The sequence below is a fragment of the Macaca thibetana genome, chromosome 7 (assembly GCF_024542745.1).
Source record: "Macaca thibetana thibetana isolate TM-01 chromosome 7, ASM2454274v1, whole genome shotgun sequence".
Lineage (NCBI taxonomy): Eukaryota > Metazoa > Chordata > Mammalia > Primates > Cercopithecidae > Macaca > Macaca thibetana.
This window is the reverse complement of record NC_065584.1, coordinates 133,274,746-133,295,606: the sequence shown is the minus strand read 5'-3', so window position 1 is coordinate 133,295,606 and position 20,861 is coordinate 133,274,746. Positions and strand designations below refer to the sequence as shown.

General features: G+C 40.3%; 1 protein-coding gene across 1 annotated transcript in view; it reads left to right on the top strand.

Moving 5' to 3' along the window:
- Nucleotides 1-20,861, top strand: part of SHC4 (SHC adaptor protein 4) — a 142,747-nt gene that overhangs the window by 52,614 nt on the left and 69,272 nt on the right. The gene's annotated exons all lie outside the window — the stretch shown is intronic.

Sequence of the window (20,861 nt, the reverse complement as noted above, 5' to 3'; positions counted from 1 at the left end):
GAATAATCAAGGAAAACTTCCCTGGTCTTGCTAGAGACCTAGGCATCCAAATACAAGAAGCACAAAGAACACCTGGGAAATTCATCACAAAAAGATCTTTGCCTAGGCATATAGTCAAAGACGAAGGAAAGAATCTTAAGAGCTGTGAGACAGAAGCACCAGGTAACCTATAAAGGAAAACCTATTAGATCAACAGCAGATTTCTCAGCAGAAACCCTACAAGCTAGGAGGGATTGGGGCCCTATCTTCAGCCTCCTCAGACAAAACAATTATCATCCAATAATTTTGTATCCAGTAAAACTAAACATCATGAATGAAGGAAAGATACAGTCCTTTTCAGACAAACAAATGCTGAGAGTAGTCACCACTACTGCTAAAAAGAGCTCTAAATCTTGAAACAAATCCTAGAAACACATCAAAACAGAACTTCTCTAAAGCATAAATCACACAGGACCTATAAAACAAAAATACAAGTTAAAAAGCAAAAACAAAACAAAAAAACCCTAAGTACACAGGCAACAAAGAGCACGATGAATGCTCTTCAATCTAAACCTCACATTTCAATACTAACACTGAATGTAAATGGCCTAAATGCTCCACTTAAAAGACACACAACTGCAGAATGGATAAGAACTCACCAACCAAATATCTGCTGCCTTTAGGAGACTCACCTAACACATAAGGATTCACATAATGTAATGGGTTGGAAAAAGGCATTTCATGCAAATGGATGCCAAAAGCAAGCAGAGGTAGCTATTCTTATATCAGACAAAATAAACCTTAAAGCAACAACAGTTAAAAGAGACAACAAAGGACATTATATAATGGTAAAGGACTTGTCCAACAGGAAAATATCACAATCCTAAACATACATGAACCTAACACTGGAGCTCCCAAATTTATAAAACAATTACTAATAGTCCTAAGAAATGAGATAGACGGCAACACAATAATAGTGGGGGACTTCAATACTCCACTGACAGCACTAGACAGGTCATCATGACAGAGAGACAACAAATAAACAATGGATTTAAACTATACCTTGGAACAAGTGAACTTAACAGATACATACAGAACATTTCATGCAGCAACTGCAGAATACACATTCTATTCAACAGCACATGGAACTTTCTCTAAGATAGACCGTATGATAGACCATTAGACAAGCCTCAAAAAATTTAATAAAATTGAAATTATATCAAGCACTCTCTCAGACCACAGTGGAATAAAACTGGAAATCAACTCCAAAAGGAACCTTCAAAACCATGTAAATACATGGAAATTAAATAACCTGCTCCTGAGTAAGCATTTGGGTCAAAAACGAACTCAAGATGGAAATTTAAAAATTCTTTGTACTGAACAACAATAATGACACAACCTATTAAAACCTCTGGGATACAGCTAAGGCAGTGCTAAGAGGAAAGTTCATAGCCCTAAATGTCTACATCAAAAAGACTGAAAGAGCACAAACAGACAATCTAAAGTCACACCTCAAGGAACTAGAGAAACAAGAACAAACCAAACCCAAACCCAGCAGAAGAAAGGAAATAACCAAGATTGGAGCAGAACTAAATGAAATTGAAACAAAGAAACAACAACAACAACAAAAATACAAAAGATAAATGAAACAAAAAGCTGGTTCTTTGAAAAGATAAATAAAATTGATAGACCATTAGTAAGATTAACCAAGAAAAGAAGAGAGAAAATCCAAATAATCTCACTAACAAACAAAACAGGAGATATTACAGCTGACACCACTGAAATACAAAAGATCATTCAAGGCTACTATGAGCACCTTTACACACATAAACTAGAAAACCTAGAAGAGATGGATACATTCCTGGAAAAATACAACCCTCCTAGCTTAAATCAGGAAGAATTAGATACCCTGAACAGACCAATAACAGACAAAATGGTAACTTAAAAATTACCAACCTCCAGGACCCGATGGATTCACAGCAGAATTCTACTAGACATTCGAAGAAGAATTGGTACCAATCCTTTTGACATTATTCCACAAGATAGAGAAAGAAGCATACCTTCTTAATTTATTCTATGAGGCCAGCATTACCCTAACACCAAAACCAGAAAAGGACATAACCAAAAAAGAAAACGACAGACCAATATCCTTGATGAACACAGATGCTAAACTTGTTAACAAAATACTAGCTAAATGAATCCAAAAACATATCAAAAAAGATAACCCACCATGATCAAGTGGATTTCATACCAGGGATGCAGGATGGTTTAACATACACAAGTCAATAAATGTGATACACCACATAAATAAAATTAAAAACAAAATTCACACGATCATTTCAACAGATGCAGAAAAGACATTTGTCAAAATCCAGCAATGCTTTATCATTACAACTCTCAGCAAAATCGGCATACAAAGGACACATCTTCATGTAATAAAAGCCATCTATGACAAAACCACAGCCAACATAATACTGAATAGGGAAACATTGAAAACATTCCCTCTGAGAACTGAAACATGACAAAGATGCCCACTCTCACCATTCCTCTTCAACATAGTAGTGGAAATCCTAGCCAGAGCAATCAGACAAGAGAAAGAAATAAATGGCATCCAAATCAGTAAAGAGGAAGTCAAACTGTCACTGCTTGCTGACGATATGAGATATGATCATTTACCTTGAAAACCTTAAGGACTCCTCCAGAAAACTCCTAGAACTGATTAAAGAATTCAGCAAAGTTTCTGGATACAAGATTAATGTACACAGATCAGTAGCTCTTCTATACACCAACAACAAATAAGCAGAGAATTAAATCAATCCCTTTCACAAGAGTGCAAAAAAAAAAAAAAAAAAAAAAAAAAAAAAAAAAAATCCTAGGAATATACCTAACAAAGCAGTCAAAAGACCTCTACAAGGAAAACTACAAAACAATGCTGAAAGAAATCATAGATGACACAAACAAATGGAAACACATCCCATGTGCATGGATGGGCAGAATCAGTATTGTGAAAACGACCATACTGCCAAAAGCAATCTACAAATTCAATGCAGTTCCCATCAAAATACCACCATCATTCTTCACAGAATTAGAAAAAACAATTCTAAAATTCCTATGGAACGAAGAAAGAGCCCACAGCATAGCAAAAGCAAGACTAAACAAAAAGAACAAATCTGGAGGCATCACATTACCTGATTTTAAACTATACTATAGTGCCATAGTCACCAAAACAGTGTGGTACTGGTACAAAAATAGGCACATAGACCAATGGGACAGAATAAACCCAGAAATAAACCCAAATACTTACAGCCAACTGATCTTCAACAAATCAAACAAAAACATAAAGTGGGGAAAGGCTACCCTTTTCAACAAATGGTGCTGGGATAATTGGCTAGCCACATGTAGGAGAATGAAACTGGATCCTCATCACTCACTATACAAAAATCAACTCAAAATGGATTAAGGATTTAAACCTAAGACCTGAAACTATAAAAATTCTAGATAACACTGGAAAAACTCTTCTAGACGTTGGCTTAGGCAAGGATTTCATGACCAAGAACCCAAAAGCAAATGCAATAAGAAAAAAGATAAATAGCTAGGACCTAATTAAACTAAAGAGCTCTTGCATGGCAAAAGGAACAATCAGCAGAGTAAACAGACAACCCACAGAGTAGGAGAAAATATTCACAATCTATACATCTGACAAAGGACTAACATCCAGAATCTACAACAAACTCAAACAAATCAGTAAGAAAAACAAACAGTCCCATCAAAAAGTGGACTAAGGACATGAATAGACACTTCTCAAAAGAGGATGTATAAAGGGCCAACAAACATAGAAAAAATGCTCAACATCACTAATGATCAGGGAAATGCAAATCAAAACCACAATGCAATACCACCTCACTCCTGCAAGAATGGCCATAATCAAAACATCAAAAAACAAATGTTGGCATGGATGTGGTGAACAGGGAACACGTCTACACTGCTGGTGGGAATGTAAACTAGTATAGCCACTATAGAAAACAGTGTGGAGATTCCTTAAAGAACTAAAAGTAGAACTACCATTTGATCTGGCAATCCCACTGCTGGGTATCTGCTGGTGGTGTTAGAATGGCCACTTACCTCTCTGAGCCTCAACTTTCCCTTCTATCTACCCAGAGGAAAAGAAGTCATTATTTGAAGAAGATACTTGCACACACGTTTATAGCAGCACAACTGCAAAATCATGGAACCAACCCAAATGCCCATCAATCAACAAGTGGATAAAGAAACTGAGATGTATATATATATCTCCATCTCATATATATATATGAGATGGAATACTACACAGTCATAAAAAGGAATGAATCAACAGCATTTACAGTGACCTGGATGAGACTGGAGACCATTATTCTAAGTGAAGTAACTCAGGAATGGAAAACCAAACATTTTATGTTCTCACTAATACGTGGGAGCTAAGCTATGAGGACACAAAGGCATAAGATGATGCAACGGACTTTGGGAACTTGGGGAGAAGAGTGGGAGGAGACGAGGGATAAAAGACTACAAATCTGGTGCAGTGTATACTGCTCAGGTGATGGGTGCACCAAAATCTCACAAATCACCACTGAAGACCTTACTAATGTAACCAAATACCACCTGTATCCCAATAACTTATGGGAAAAAAAACATAGACTTAGAAAAAATACAAAAATTAGCTAGGCATGATGGTGCACGCCTGTAATCTCAGCTACTGGGAAGGCTGAGGGGAGAATCGCTTGAACCCAGGAGGCAGTGGTTGCAGTGAGCTGAGCTAGCGCCACTGCACTCCAGCCTGGGAGACAGAGCACAACTCTGTCTCAAAAAAAAAAAGAAAGTAAAGGAAAAAAAGAGAGAAAGAAATCACACATCACCATGACCATTATCATTGGTAAGGTCAATCATCTGGGCCACATCTACTTCTTAATTTTTTTTTGCATTTCCTTTCTGATTATGAAAAGTAAATCTGGCTTATTGTAGAAATGGGTACGTAGAATAAACTTTTAAAAAAGGCAAATCACTGGAGACAACTGATAGTAACAGTTTGATGTATGGTTTTTCTAATTGCATGTTTAAAAACTAAAGTGAGATCCTATGGTGCATATTAATTTGTAACATGTTTTTGTCACTTGTTGGGCACATTTTCTAGGTCATTGAGTCTGAGCAGTAATTGCTTTGATTTGAGCCTTAAGGTAGAGGGAATAATTTTCGGTTCATCTGCTTGCCCTAGGCATATTTACTTCTTGGTTTTAAGTAACAGAAAATGATTGCCTAGCTTAAGCAAAAAGGGGAATTCCTTCAAAGGATATTGGGGCAGCTCATGGAACCTGAGGAGCAGTAAACAATCAAACTAATAAAGGACAGGGGCCAGGTCTTCTGAGACCTTGGCAGCAGGAGTGCAGGTATGCTCCCATCTCTGGTTCTCTCCGTTCCAAATACTAATTCCCAGTAAATATGGCAATTGAGGCTTAACCCAGGACCAGACATCTTTAACCAGGACAGCACTGTATTGTGGCAATATGGTAATTCCATGATAATCCTGTATTGAGAAGGGGAGTGGGTAGGAAAAAGGGGATGAGATGGGGGAGTAGGAGAGGGGAAGAATAGGGGGAAATGGGGGAAGGACAAGGACAAGAAAAATCAGGTGGAAAAAGAAGCTTGTAAAGTGAAGGTAATAGATACAGTAAAAAATAGATTTCCCCCTCAAAAGGAAAAGAAGACATTAGATCAATTTCTTTGGACTATTTAAATTATCCCTAAGTATGCTCTACTAAAATCTAATATTTGCAAAATTGTTAATCAAATGTTTGATGTTATTATAGCGGTGAGTTAATTGTAGAACATAGTTCAATTGAGCTGTATTTTTATGTGGTGGGTAAACATTTCTAAACTTTGAGACTCCACGTATAGGTACTGTATATATTTAGGTCCCTTTTATAGGACTTTGGGCATTGTTTTAGTGTTTTAGATATTTATAGGGGCATATAAAATAGTCATAGTTTTCATTCCATGACAAGCTGTTGGCAGTTTCTATATTTCATTTGCTGAGGAGTCCTTGGTCAGGAATGAAACTCCCAAATATAACATCTTTTCCATGGAAAATATGATCTACATTATGAAGTGGTTTCTAAAAATATGTTGTGGCTAAAAGCAGGGCCTGCTAATTTATCCATATAAATCTATAGAAACATACAGATGTGCAGATATTATTACACAAACACAGCTCCTCAATCAGGCAATATATACACATTCACTAGCCTAAGAAAGAATAGTTATATATCTGTCCATATTGAAATATAGATGGTAATGGATGGCTTCAAGTGTTTGAAGAGAAACAAATTAATTCAGAGATTAAAACCCATGAATGTTAAAGCCTATGCATGTGTATTTTTAGCCCTGATTGCTGAATGAAATAGCTCTCTCCAGTGATTTCTTCCCAGGCCTTCTTTACCATGCAGAGTCAGATGAAAATACATTCTAGTATCTCTTGTTTGGTGGCCCCTTTTTGCTTTCCTTAAGCCTGGATTTCTAATTTTGATTTTGATAGATACGGTGGCCAGCCTCTAGTCTTAATCAGTTTACAATGCAAGTAAGAATAGGCCTTTTGAACCATTGTTCCGCGAAGCACAGAAGCTGCATTTGAAAGGCAGCCTCCTGAGAAAGCTCAGTGTGCCCTGGAGGGTGTCTGGCCTGGAAGGGATTGTTTCCTAAGGTCTTTTTTCAGTGCAACAACCACAAGGGCTCCATCATCCATCATTTTTGGGCTTGAAGGTTTTCTTCAGAAGCCCAGTCCCTGGAGCTGGAAGGATTCAGAGCCATAGTTCCTAGGACATAGTTGGGTTGATAATTATTTGTTGAATAACGGAGAGGTTTCTAAGCATCTCAGGCCTGGATCACAGATCTTGAGATGACCCCCGGAGGTCTTGAAGTTTCCATGGTCACTGCTGGTTAGAGAAAAGCAGAAAAGTCCTAGAGAATCTAAAACATAGGATTTGACATGCTGAACCCGGCCAAATTCCAAAACAAGGAGCTCTTGGACAATTAGGTCAGGTCCCTGGCTCAACAGGAGAGTGTTTGGTTTATGGGTGCCATCTGTGTGTACGTGCGCGCGGGTGTGTGTCGTGTTTAGAGACAGGATCTCATGCTATAATCCAGGCTGGAGTGCAGTGGCATGATCAAAGCTCCTTGCAGTCTCAGACTCCTGGGCTCAAGTGATCCTCCTGCCTCAGCCTCCCAAGTAGCTAGGACCACAGTCATACACCACCACCACCACACCCGGCTACTTTTTTTTTTTTTTTTTGTGGAGATGAGGCCTTGCTATATTGCCCAGGCTTGTCTCAAACTCCAGGCCTCAAGCAATCCTCCCACCTCAGCCTCCCAAAGTGCTGGGATTACAGGTGTGAGCCACTGTGCCCAGCCAGGTATATTTTTGAACAAAGGAATAAAAATAAATTCCGTGAAGATACTCATTTGGATCAGACAGCCTTGGGGTCCACGAGTTGATTCAGATGAAGGGAAGGATTTTTCAATCATGTGGAACTGGATGAGCCTTAACCTCTTTCTAGTTGAAGAGATCAAACATGGTTTCAACTATTAGCGGGCTATTGAAATAGCAGCTTATTATTAATCTATAGTGACTCTTATCAACTTTGTCATCACAAAATTTAACATTTATAAGATAGATATTACTATTAACCCTGTTTTGTCCATAAGAATATTGAGACTTAGAGAAATGGAAAAATTTACCAATGTCATCTAGCAAGTCAGTAGGTGGTGGAACTGGAAATCAGATCTGCCCTGCCTCTTTTGCATTATGGGTCGACCAAAGTGGAATAATTTTAAGGAACAAATCTTGCGGAAGTGCTGAAAGCCAGAAAGGACAGAATAGGGAAATGTTTAATCCTGGGTTTAAGATGCCAGATTCCTTGTTGGTGAGTTCTCTCTGAAAGGGCTTCATAAAGATACTCATAAATCTGTAGGAAAAGATACTTTAATGTCCTTTTGTGATTTCTAACGAGAAAAAAAATGTGTGAGATAGTAGTTCTCAAACTTTAGTATGCGAAGGCTTGTTAAAACAGAGAATGTTAGCTGGGCTTGGTGGCATGCACCTGTAGTCCCAGCTACTTGGGAGGCTGAGGTGGGAGGATCACTTGAGCTCAGGAGTTTGAGGTTGTAGTATGTGATGATCACACACTTGTGAATAGCCACTGCACTCCAGCCTGGGCAACACAGTGAGCCCTTGTCTCTGAAACAAACAAACAAACAAACACACACATAATATTGGACCCCAGCCCCAGAGTTTTTGATTCAATAATTTGCCTGTCTAATGAGTTCCAGGCGATGCTAATGCTGCTGGTCTGGGGATTGCATTTTGATGCCCACATGTGCAAGGGAATCCAGTGATTTCAAAATGAGGTCTCCATGTAATCTGGACCACAGATTACATGGACGCTCCTTATTTGTGAGCAGGTGGTTCCCCAGAAAATCCCCCAAAGCATCTGCAAGTTTTAATTGTTGTTTTGTTTTTGCTTTTAAGAAAGGAAAATGGGAATATCAGGGAATGTGAGAGCAGTGAGTTTCAACTACGCTACATCCTAAATAGCTAGAAAAAAATAATGATATAATTCCTTTTGGGAAGAGTGAGTTAGATGGGAGGCACCCAAAACTCATCAAAAACTAATCTCGCTGGGCGCGGTGGCTCAAATTTCAGTGTCCATAAATCCTGTAATCCCAGCACTTTGGGAGGCCGAGGCGGGCGGATCACGAGGTCAGGAGATCGAGACCATCCTGGCTAACTCGGTGAAACCCCCATCTCTACTAAAAATACAAAAAATTGGCCAGGCGTGGTGGCAGGAGCATGTAGTCCCAGCTACTCGGGAGGCTGAGGCAGGAGAATGGTGTAAACCCAGGAGGCGGAGCTTGCAGTGAGCCAAGATTGCGCCACTGCATTCTTGCCTGGGTGACAGCGAGACTCCGTCTCAAAAAAAAAAAAAAAAAAAAAACAAAAAAAAAACACTAAACTAATCTCATCCAGAGACAGTCTTTTCATTGATAAAAGGAGAGCTTTGTGCCAAAGTAAATGCAGGACAATTGGTGCATCTCTCTACCTGCCAGGCAGATTTGTTCCATTTCCTGCTGGTATTCTCAGTAGGGAAGCTGAGAAATGCCTAATAGAGTAAGTGCACAGCTCTGTTCCCTTTAATTATATGTGATTGAGTTGTAGTTTTTGAGAGCTGCACTTACTTTAGGAAATGTGAACTGTAGTGTATGTTTGCACAATTAAAAAGTGGGTGTTTTTGATCCAGATCATGTGTCTCTTATGAGAAATTCTCTGAAAATGATTTTTTTCACTGTTGTCTGTGACAAAATAGATTCTTGAAAGACATCATCTAGTTAAGTGTATGCAAGTGTAAGGGGGCCTAACTTACACTTGCAGCTTGTTAGCAGGTCTCAGGCTGGATATTGAAACAGGTTCTGAGATGGAGAGTTGAATGCAAAAGACTTACTGGGAGGGCTCTTGAAATCAACCGTCAAGGGAATGAGGGAAGCAGGGCCTGGCAGAGGGAGAGGCTGAAAACCAGTGAAGTCACAGCAGGCTCCGTGGGCAGTTCTGGAGCTAGGGTGGCCCTTCAGAGTTGTTCCATATTGAGGGACGGGGACCAGGCCCTGGAACCCCATATTGGCCAATCAGGTTGTTGGATGCCTGTTGCCACTGGGGAGGGGACATAACATGGGCAAGGCAACTTCCCCTAGAGAGCACAATTTCTGCGGAAGGAACTCAGCTCTGATCCATGAGAAGTGAGCACTCCAGCAACTGGGGAATGAATACCTCTGTCCTGAAGGGGGATTTGATTTCTACAGGGAGACAAGGGTTACACTTTGTTTTGATGACATAGAGCTACCTAACATTCATATATTAAATACATTGTTTATTTCCAAGGCAGCCTACTAGGTTCCATGCAATATCCGAAGAAAGCCAGACATGCATTCTGCCTTTATAGAAACGTATACTAACCATTACTATACACATGATAGACATAATTTGACCTGCTATATAACATATTAACTATAGCATTCCAGTTATAACATAGAGCATACTTTGTTGGGTACTAGGTGTTGTACAAATTAGATTAGACCCAGTTTTTTTTTTTTTTTTTTTTTTTTTTTTGAGACATGGTCTCACTTCCTTGCTCAGGCTGGAGTGCAGTGACATAATCTCAGTTAATTGCAGCCTTGACCTCCCGGGCTCAAGCAATCCTCCCACCTCAGCCTCCCCAAGTAGCTGGGACTACAGGTACAAGCAAACACAGCTGGCTAACTTGTATTTTTTGTAGAGATAGGGTTTTGCCATGTTGCACAGGCTGCTCTCGAACTCCTGAGCTCAGGCGATCCACCTGCCAAAGTGCTGGGATTACAGGCATGAGCCACTGCACCCGGCCTAGACCCAGTTCTTAAAGTAGATAGCCATTATAAGGATAAAGCAATAATAATGGCTAGCATTTACTGAGGTATTGTCCAAAGCACTATTATTATTCTTACCTTTTATATTTAAGGAATTGAGACATAGAGAGCTTTAAAAACTTGTTCAAGGTGACAGAGATTGTAAGAGACAGCTAGAGTTTGAACTCTGGCTATCTAACTGCAGAGTCTACTTAACTAACTTTTCCTCACTCTCTATTATTGTAAGAAAGTAGAGTTATAGATAAATTAAAGCCATCAAATTTTAACAGTTACTATAATTTTGCACTTTTGTTTATTTCTGTATCGCCTGCCCAAACACTTTGCACTGTTTCATTTACATAGTATCACTTAATGAAGGTTAGATGATAATTAAAAGGAAAAAATAATTTGTTTCCGTCTGCCTCTACTGAGTGCTGTTGGAAGAAAAGAATGGAAAAACAATAATTTACAGTGTAAAAGGAGTTCCATAATTCTTATATTGACATAGGGAAAGACCCCTTGTCTTATAATACCCAACTTCTTGTAGCAAGAAACCGAACAAGACAAAGTTCAAAATATGTATAAACAATCCTTGCAAAAGATTGCACTCTAATAAGCTTTGCACCATGCACTAGGTAATAGCTGACCACGACCCCAAATCTTCTCACATTGGTTTCTGGTTTGCTTTAGAGCAAGAATCAGAGAACAAGAGCCTGCAGGCCAAATCCCATCCGCTACCTGATTTTGATTTTGCCACCTTGTCAGCCAAGAATGGCTTTGACATTTTTTAAATGGTTGGAAAAAACACCCCGAAAGAATATTCTGTGACACATGAAAATCATATGGAATTCAAATTTCAGTGTCCATAAGTGTTACTGGCACACAAGCACACCCATTTGTTTATGTATTGCCTATGGCTGTTTTTCTAGCTACAACAGCAGAATTGAGGAGCTGTAACAGAAACTGTGTAACCTGCACAGCCTAAAATATTTCCTATCTGGCCCTTTTCAGAAAAAGTTTGCCAACTGCTGCTAGAGTGATTCTCAACCTTAGCCTTGTTGGAAGCATTTGGAAGAGATCTTAAAACTTCTGATCCCCAAGCCCTGTCCTGCACCAATTAAGTCAGAATCTCTGGAGCTGAGACCCAGTCTTCGGTACTTCGTAACATTCTTGGTGGTATAGTCCAATGTGCAGCCAAGGCTGAGAACCACTGCCTAGAGTGTTGAATGCATTTGAGGGGCAAATGGATTAGACCTTGCTGCCTCCAGGATGTCCTTGCTGCCTCCAGATAAGAGAGATAATGCCGACACTCTCTCACTGCTTGTATGTGCAAGGGGTGATGTAAGCAAAGATGTTGAGGGCCTCCATGTGGCCTCTGGTAAAAGCCTTCTTCTTTTTTTTTTTTTTTTTTTTTGAGACAGAATCTCACTCTGTTGCCCAGGCAGGAGTTCAGTGGCACCATCTCAGCTTACTGCAACCTCCGCCTCCCAGGTTCAAGCGATTCTCCTGCCTCAGCCTCCCGAGTAGTTACGACTACAGGCGCCCACCACCACTCCTGGCTACTTTTGTATTTTTAGTAGAGATGGGGTTTCACCATATTGGCCAGGCTGCTCTTGAACTCCTGACCTTAGGTCATCTGCCCACCTTGGCCTTCCAAAGTGCTAGGATTACAGACGTGAGCCACCACACCCAGCCATAAAGCCCTTCTTCTTGAGGAGATGAGGATGGGGGAGGCAGAGAAGAGAAGAGAGGATTATACCAAATATGTATGCCAGAATATAGAGTGACCACATTGAAAACAAAATTCCCCAGAATGGAATATCATCAAACATACAGGCAGTGTAACCTTCCCTATTCTGACCTCTAGGAATAGGTGACCTAATTCCTTAACACCCACTAACGCAACCATCTGGTCTAAGCTATAGAGCACAACACCAGTTACTCTGTGCAGTGAGTCTGAGGAGAAGGTTTAATCAGCTGTGTGGTTCATGAACTCTGTATCGGAATCACTTGGAAGGTTTGTGAAACTGTAGATTCCTAGGCCTCACCCCAGAATCAAAACCTCTAGGAATGGTCCTAGAAATCTGTATTTTAACCAGTACCCAGGTGATTCTTAAGAACTTTACAGTTTGATCACCACTTACCTAATGGTGTACTCTCTGTGGATGTGCAGGCTGAAGTTGTCCTTGACAAATAATTTGTCAAGGTGGATTAACTGGCTAGGCCAGTTGTTCCTTCCTTCCAGAGGTGCACACACATTAAAAAAAAATGGAATTCCCAATAAGATTTACAACATATATGCCAAATAGCCTTTAAAAGAACCAAAGTTATTTAAAAAAAAAAAAAAAAGTGGTAGAAATAATATATTCATTACACCAATTGCTGTCTTGCTCAATGGTATAGACACCTGTATGACAAACTGTTTTACTATTTATTTATTTATTTAGATGGAGTGTTGCTCTGTCACCCAAGCTAGAGCACAATGGCACAATCTCAGCTCACTGCAACCTCTGCCTCCTGGTTCAAGCAATTCTCCTGCCTCAGCCTCCCTAGTAGCTGGGATTACAGGCATGCACCACCATGCCTGGCTAATTTTTGTATTTTTACTAGAGACAGGGTTTCACGATGTTGGCCAGGCTGGTCTTGAACTCTTGACCTCAAGTGATCCGCCTACCTTGGCCTCCCAAAGTGTAAAGATTACAGGTGTGAGCCACCACACCTGGCCAAACTGTTTTAAATGTCTTTAAAATTCCAATTACTCTCTGAAGAATTTTTGGAAGTAGATATACATTGTTTAGAGTGAGTTTGAGTGAATAAAGTGGGTGACTAAGTAAGATCTGTTTTTGTTTTTGTTTTGTTTGTTTGTTTTTAATGAGTTTTTGGCTCGTAAGTGACCACACTATGCATCAGTGCACTCTTTAACTCCAAAAGACACACCTTCATAATATTTTGAATATTTTGTCAAAAACACAGTTGTTTTAAAGAAGCCCAGTTTATCCTAAAGGAGAGCAATCTTTTGAATTTACAAATTCCCATGTATTTTATATGAAACCAACTCTATTTCTTATTGTCATTTCCTTAAGCCTATAAGCTATCAGCTTGTGGACATAGGTGTTTGAATTTTGAGATACATGATTGTATTACAGGAAATCACTTTGGGGACAGTAGAAAACCAGCACTTAATGTCCGTTAACTAGTGAGCTTTATAGGGGAGATGTGATACTCTAGACAAGAGGGTATTTCACCTCATTCCGGTGTGATTAATGGGTTCATATTTGCATCAGAGCCAAAGGGCAGAATCATGAAGTAGACAGACAAACCCATTTCCTATGGTTACTGAGCTGGGTTGGCTAGCAATTGTATTTTAGAATCAGACTTTAAATACAATTCAGGTGAACAGAGTGGTACACTAAGTCAGTGTGGGGATAAATGCTGTGGGCAGTACTCAAAGGTTTTATTTGACCATCCTGGGACTCCCGGTGCCTGTTTCTAAAGTGAAAGGATGTATTTTATGAGCTGAGTTCACCCTCCTGGAGTGCACGGGTGATGCCCCTTGATAATAGCACAAAGCAAATTTGAGGCTTTCCATTTTCAACTGGTCTATGGGCATTGACTGCATTCATTGTGTGCTTATCACCGCAGAGGCAGGCTCCTGTTCTAAAGTGTCCGGTCTGAGGGCTTTCACAAATTCTTGGATGTCTTTAATTTCACTAAGCTGGACAAAATTGAACACATAGATCACTGAGCCTTGCTGTCCTGGAGGCAAAGATTTAAAAAAAGATGGTACTGGTTTCCCTAGAACAATCAGAACAGCATAATACCACATGGATGTGCAGTCTGAATTACTCTAAGTCTCTTCATTCATAACAAGAAGGCAATCTGAGACATTTAGGGCGCAACATGTCCCTTAGACTTTGGTAACTGATTTCTTGAAGGACTTACGTTGGAGATGCAAAGTCAAAGAAAGTCCTTTGGGAAATGGCAGATGAATTTGTTTTAGCTGAGTATCATGGACTTTTTATTTTGGAAAGGCTCTTGCTGTGATTAAAATTTTATTCTCATTCCTATTTGCAGGGACAAAACTGGAAATACTCCTTCACTGCATATGTGACTATAGATGTGTGTGTGCGTGTGTGTGTGTGTATGTGTCAAAAGGTGGGGGATGTGGGGATCATTGCCTTTAATCATTCCAGCTGGGCCCCTTTGCCTGGTTTCATGTTGCACATTTTCTGGCTTTCCTATTGACTGAAGAACTGCATCTTGACATTCACCAGAAGAAATCTGCCCCACAGCCTCTCCTGCCATTAAATGCTCTCCTTTGTCTTGGATCGTGATATTGCCTTCCAAAATTAAAAACAATTTAAAAAGTGTGTGTGTGTGCACGTGTGTGTGTGTGTGTGTGTGTGTGTGTGTGTGTGTGTTAGGCGACATTGCTTCCAGAGGAGCTTAATCGTTTGAGGGTTAAAGACACAGAAGAATTATAACTTCAGTGTTGTACTGGCCAGGAGTTGGTGAAGAAAGGTGGCTTTGTTTGGATGATTAGTTTGGACTCTGTTAAGACAGACAAAATATCTTTTTTTTGGTCTTATGGCGTAGGCAGGGTTTTATATGCTTAAAAGCAAATCTTCAACGGCATTCTCATTCTCTTACATCAGCCCACTTCTCCCCTTCTCGCTCATGTGGCGAAACAATAAACAAAGTGGCCACTGTTGGTGCACTGGGGCATTTCTCTTTCTTTCTAATACAGGCTCCCAAGATGGAAATCTTTAGCCATTGAAAGCCCAAAAATTCTGCTCCTCTAAAAGCAGACACTTACTGGATGTTTGCTAACTGGAGAAAGTCTCACCGCCACTCAGCTCCAAAAAGGTTCTGCAGAAATTTTGGGGCTGTAAGAATGGCGGGGCCCCCTCGGTCCCAGGAGAAATCGCGCTCAGCTCTGTTGTCTTTTTCTTTTTCCTCAGCATTTGTAAAGTTGGCCCAAGGGTGTGGCTGAGACTCCAGAAAAGCACTGAAAGTACTATTTGTTCTTGAAAATGTTACAGTTAATGTCTTAGTCCCAGTAGTAGGGGAAGAAAAGATCTTTGTGAACAAAAGCAACAGAATGCAGGCATCTATCTGCCTTTCCTCGCTGGGTTTTCAGATTTGTTAACGCTGCTATCAGCAAGGCAAGTGGAATTTGAGAGGTTAATTTAAAGCAGTAATTCTTAACCTGGGATCTGTGATTTCTAAGAGGTCCACAGAATGTTCTGGGGAGCTTTGGGGTGAGGAGTGGACCTTCTTAAACGGAATAGAAAAGTTTGTACAGGCCGGGCGCGGTGGCTCATGTCTGTAATCCCAGCACTTTGAAAGGCCAGGCGGCCAGATCGCCTGAGGTTGGGAGTTTGAGACCAGCCTGGCCAACGTGGTGAAACCCCATCTCCACTAAAAATACAAAAATTAGCGGGGTGTGGTGGCGGGTGCCTGTAATTCCAGCTACTTGGGAGGCTGAAGCAGGAGAATTGCTTGAACCCTGGAGGCGGAGGTTGCAGTGAGCCGAGATCGCACCATTGCATTCCAGCCTGGGCAACCAGAGCAAGATCTGTCCCAAAAAAACAAAAATAAAAAAAAAAAAGAAAAGAAAAGTTTGTACAAATAGGCCTTTTATTGGAGAGAGGCATGGCTCATCTTAGAGTCTCCAATTCAAAAAATTAATAAGTACTATTTTTTTGAGACAGGGTCTTGCTCTGTCACCCAGACTGGAGTGCAGTGATATAATCCTAGCTCACTGCAGCCTTGAACTCCTAGGCTCAAGCAATCCTCCTGCACTGGGCTCCTGGGTAGCTGTGGCCACAGGTGTGCACTGCTACGCCTGGCAATTTAAAATATATATATATTTTTGTGGAGACAAGGTCTCACTATGTTGTCCAGTTTGTCTCAAAGTCCTGGCCTTGAGGGATCCTCTTGCCTTGGCCTCCCTGCGTGGTGGGACTACAGGCATGAGCCACTGTGCCTGGCTGATAATTACTTTTTAAAGCAAGTTCATAAACCCAAATTTTCCCCTTTTTTTCTTTTGAGCAGAGTTTTGTACATCAAGAGATTTTGGGGGCTCTGTAAAGCCTCACACGCCTCAAATATGCAGTCCTGAGTGAGCGTGTGAGTGCGTACTCATGTATGTTGCCCATGTGGGCAGAGCCTGGCTCCAGATGCTCGTTTCTTCCAGGAGGTGGCAGCCAGCGCATAGACAGCAGAGGGCTGGGGCAGGGCAGGGGCATCCGAGTAAGTCTTTTCTAAGAAGAGTCAGCCCCTACCACTTTGTCCTTTTGCCTGGGTAGTTTACCCCAGCCACGCTGGTGTTAGCGATTGGCCAAAGAGCCTCCCCTCACTGTGTTAGGGGAGTGAGCAAGGGAAGGACAGTCAATATACTACTTCCCCTAGCCTCTAGAGCCTACGACTCCCTCCTTTTCATCCATCTGGCAATGTGGTTCCTTCCCAGTGCTTGTGGGTTTTGAAGTCAGAAGTGGATTTGCATTCTGTCTCTCCCACTGTCAATTGCCTTATTTGTACACAGTTATTTAAATTCTTTGAACTTTAGTATCCTCATTGGTAAAATGAGGGTGAAGTCCGTACCTTGGAATGATACTGTTATGACTCAATGAAATGATGTACATAAGGTGTTCACTTCTGAGCCTGACCATAGAGAGTGCTTAGTAAATAGGGGCTGGCCAGGAGCTATGGCTCACACCTCTAATCCCAGAACCTTGGTAGGCTGAGGTGGGAGTCTCACTTGAGCTCAGGAGTTCAAGACCAACCCAGGCAACATAGGGAGACACTGTCTCTACACGAAATAAAAAAGGAAAAGAAAAAATTAGCCAATTATGGTGGTGCTTGCCAGTTGTAGTGGTCCCAGCTACATGGGAGGTAGAGGTGGGAGGATTGCTTGAGCCCAAGGAGGTTGAGGCTGCAGTGAGCTATGATCACACCACTGCACTCCAACCTGGGCAACAGAGTGAGACCCCATCTCTACAAAAACAAAAAATTAAATAAATATAAATGGGGGCTGTTCTTTCACTGAAGCTTGGGCTCGCTGCTACTGCAAGGTGTACCATTCTAAAAGGCTTTACTAAATGCACTCAAGATTTTTTATGTTTTTGAAACTTTTGGGAATAGAAACAGGTAGCTCTATTAAAAAAAACTGAAAAAGGAAATATGGATTTAGTGGCTACAAAGATGGAGGGGTTAAAAGCTAAGTTGGAATGGGAGCAGAGAGAGAAATAAAGAACACCTGTTAGTATCCATAACATGAACATTGTCCGATCTCTCTATGGGTGTCACCTCTCCATTGGGACATTTTTGATGTGCCTTCACATCTCAACACCTTTGTCTCACACTAGCAAAACTCCTGCTGAAGGAATTTACTATGCATTATTTTCAATATTTTAAAGGATTACTTATCCAATCAAGTGCACAATGAAAGTAAAACATAACATTGTTTACCTTGTTTATATCTAAACACCAGTAGAATCAGAAATGAAATAGCAAACCACACACACAAAAAACACCTAAAACCAAGCCATAGTTCATAAGCTTTTTCTACATTACTATTTACACAGGATTAATTTGATATAGCTGCTACTAATGTGTACATACTGTTACAAGTTCTACTTTTTCACACTAATTTCTATAGACTTCTTCATATTTCTATAGTCCAAGTGGCAATATCCATTTTGATATGTTTTATCTCTATATCGCAAGACTTTGGGTTGGTTTCTTATGTGAAGTGTTTTTTTACTTATATACTCAATGCTATCCCAATACAGGCTTCTCCCCACCTTGTCAAAGGCTGTAATAAATTATTTAAACAAATTGTTTTTAGAGACAGGGTCTCGCTCTGTCACCCAGGCGGGAGTGCAGTGGCACTGCAGCCTTGAACTCCTGGGCTCAAGCAAGCCTCCCAAGTAGCTGGGACTACAAGTGTGTGCCACCACGCCCCGCCCATGCGCTGAGAAATTTTGACATTTGTCAACTTTTACCAAATTACTCTCTAGAAAGATTGTATTAATACTAACCGAGGCCCCTGGCAATTGATAAATATGCCTAAAGCAGAATATTTCCCATCTTTTCCAACACTGGGTTTTGTATTTTTTTTCCCTAATTTAATGAGTGAAGTATCTTGTTGTTTTAATTTTCAATTTTAAAATTATAATGAATGTGAATATTTTCCCATCTTAAAAAACCGAATGATTTCTCTCTCCTTTTGTGTGAATTATTGGATCCACGGGTCAAGAAACTGTAGCCCATGGGCCAGATCTGGCCAGCCACCAGTTTCTATAAAGTTTTGTTGGAACACAGCCATGCTCACTTGTCTACATATTGTCTAAGGCTGCTTTTTGCACTACAATAGCAGAGTTGAGTACTTGCAAAAGAGCAAAGTCTGAAATATTTACTGTCCGGCACTTCACAGAAACAGTATTTAGACTCTTATCTCTTAGTTCATATTCACTCTTGTTCTACCATATGTTATGCTCCAGCAATATGAAAGTACCTGTAATTCCCCTCATATCATGATACTTTGTGTTTTGGTGTCTTCACCTATGTTCTTCTGTCTGTCGAGAAATTCTAATCCCCTCCCTTCCGGGAAGGTTCATCCTTTTAAAACCTCCTTGAGAGGTATTCATGCTGTAAAGTATTCCCTTCAACTTAAATTCACTGCATTACTTTTTGTTAGAAGACATTGATACTTGGTGTGAGAATCAAAAAAACAAATGTGTGGGAAAACAGTTTATGAAATTACGAGTTGCTATATAAAAGTAACAACTTCTAATAAAAAGTTACTATAGTTGGCATATAATTATTGTTATATTATTATTGTTGTTGTTATTATATTTGGCAACATCAATATTCACCTTTGTTTTTACTTTAAGTTCACATCATTTATAGTCAACTTATTTATTTATTTATTTATTTATTTATTTATTTTTTGAGACCGGAGTTTCATTCTTTTTGCCCAGGCTGGAGTGCAATGGCGCGATCTCGGCTTGCTGCAACCTCCACCTCTCGGATTCAAGTGATTCTCCTGCCTCAACCTCCCAAGTAGCTGGGATTACAGGTGCCTGCCACCACGCCTGGCTAATTTTTTGTATTTTTAGACCAAAATATCCAAATCACTCTCATGGAGTAAAGGATCTGCCCTATCTTATAATATCTCTTTATTAAATACTGTCAATATAGTGGGGTGCCTGGACTAGCTATTTTGGCAGTATCAGTGCCAGTTTGGATTAATTATGAGTCTTATCAATTATTGAGTAATCATTAAGATGACTCAAAACATCAATCAACCAACCAAGCCAGAGAGCCCAACTCTCTGTGTTATCCTTCTATTTGACTCCGGAGAACAAAGGATAGAATCCTAGAGAAACAATAAATATGAAATCCTGAGAATATATGCTAACCAAAGATCCATTCTATCCTTTGATTGCAGATAATTATACAAAAATCTAACAAGATAATACCTTGAAAAAGAGTTTCATTTATATAGAAAAAATGATCTGAGCTAAAACATACATTTATAAGTGCAAAATAATGCCTAGAATCTTTGGGAATTCTAATTATCTTTCAAAAGTATTTTCTAGAAGAACATTGCTCTGCACTACAACCTATCATAGCTATAGTTATAAAAATAGGTCTGCATGGCCAGGCGCAGTGGCTCACACCTGTAATCCCAGCACTTTGGGAGGCTGAGGCGGGCAGATCACGAGGTCAGGAGATCGAGACTAACCTGGCTAACATGGTGAAATCCCGTCTCTACTAAAAATACAAAAAAATTAGCCGGGAGTGGTGGTGGGCGCCTGTAGTCCCAGCTACTCGGGAGGCTGAGGCAGGAGAATGGCGTGAACCTGGAGGGTGGAGCTTGCAGTGAGCCAAGATTGTGCCACTGCACTCCAGCCTGGGCAACAGAGTGAGACTCCGTCTCAAAACAAAAACAAAACAAAACAAAACAAAAATGGGTTTGCATTCCTCTCTCTGACGTCTCCCCACTTCCTTTGGGAATCTAAACTTTAGAAAATACTATTGTGAAATATAATATATATAAAAACTATAATAGTGTTGCATGTGTATATGTGTTGGGGTGTGCGTGTGTGTGAGAATATAGTTTATTAATTTAAACAATGATCTCTGGGGAATCCGGAAGAGATTTTCATTTGCCTTGTGAAAAGTTTAATATATGTGTTCAAAGCCACAAGGCTAAGGTTCAGATTACACAGAGTGAAAGCTTGGGCAGTTATGAATGCTCAGAGTCCCAGAGACAAAAGCTTTTAGTTTTAACTGCATTTCTGGAAAGGAGGGCGCCAGTTCCTTCACCACTTCCATTAAGGAGCAACTACTTATTTTAGCGGTGCCTTTCTCTCAGGAAGCGCAATATATAGGAAGGGCAGAAAAGTAAGCAA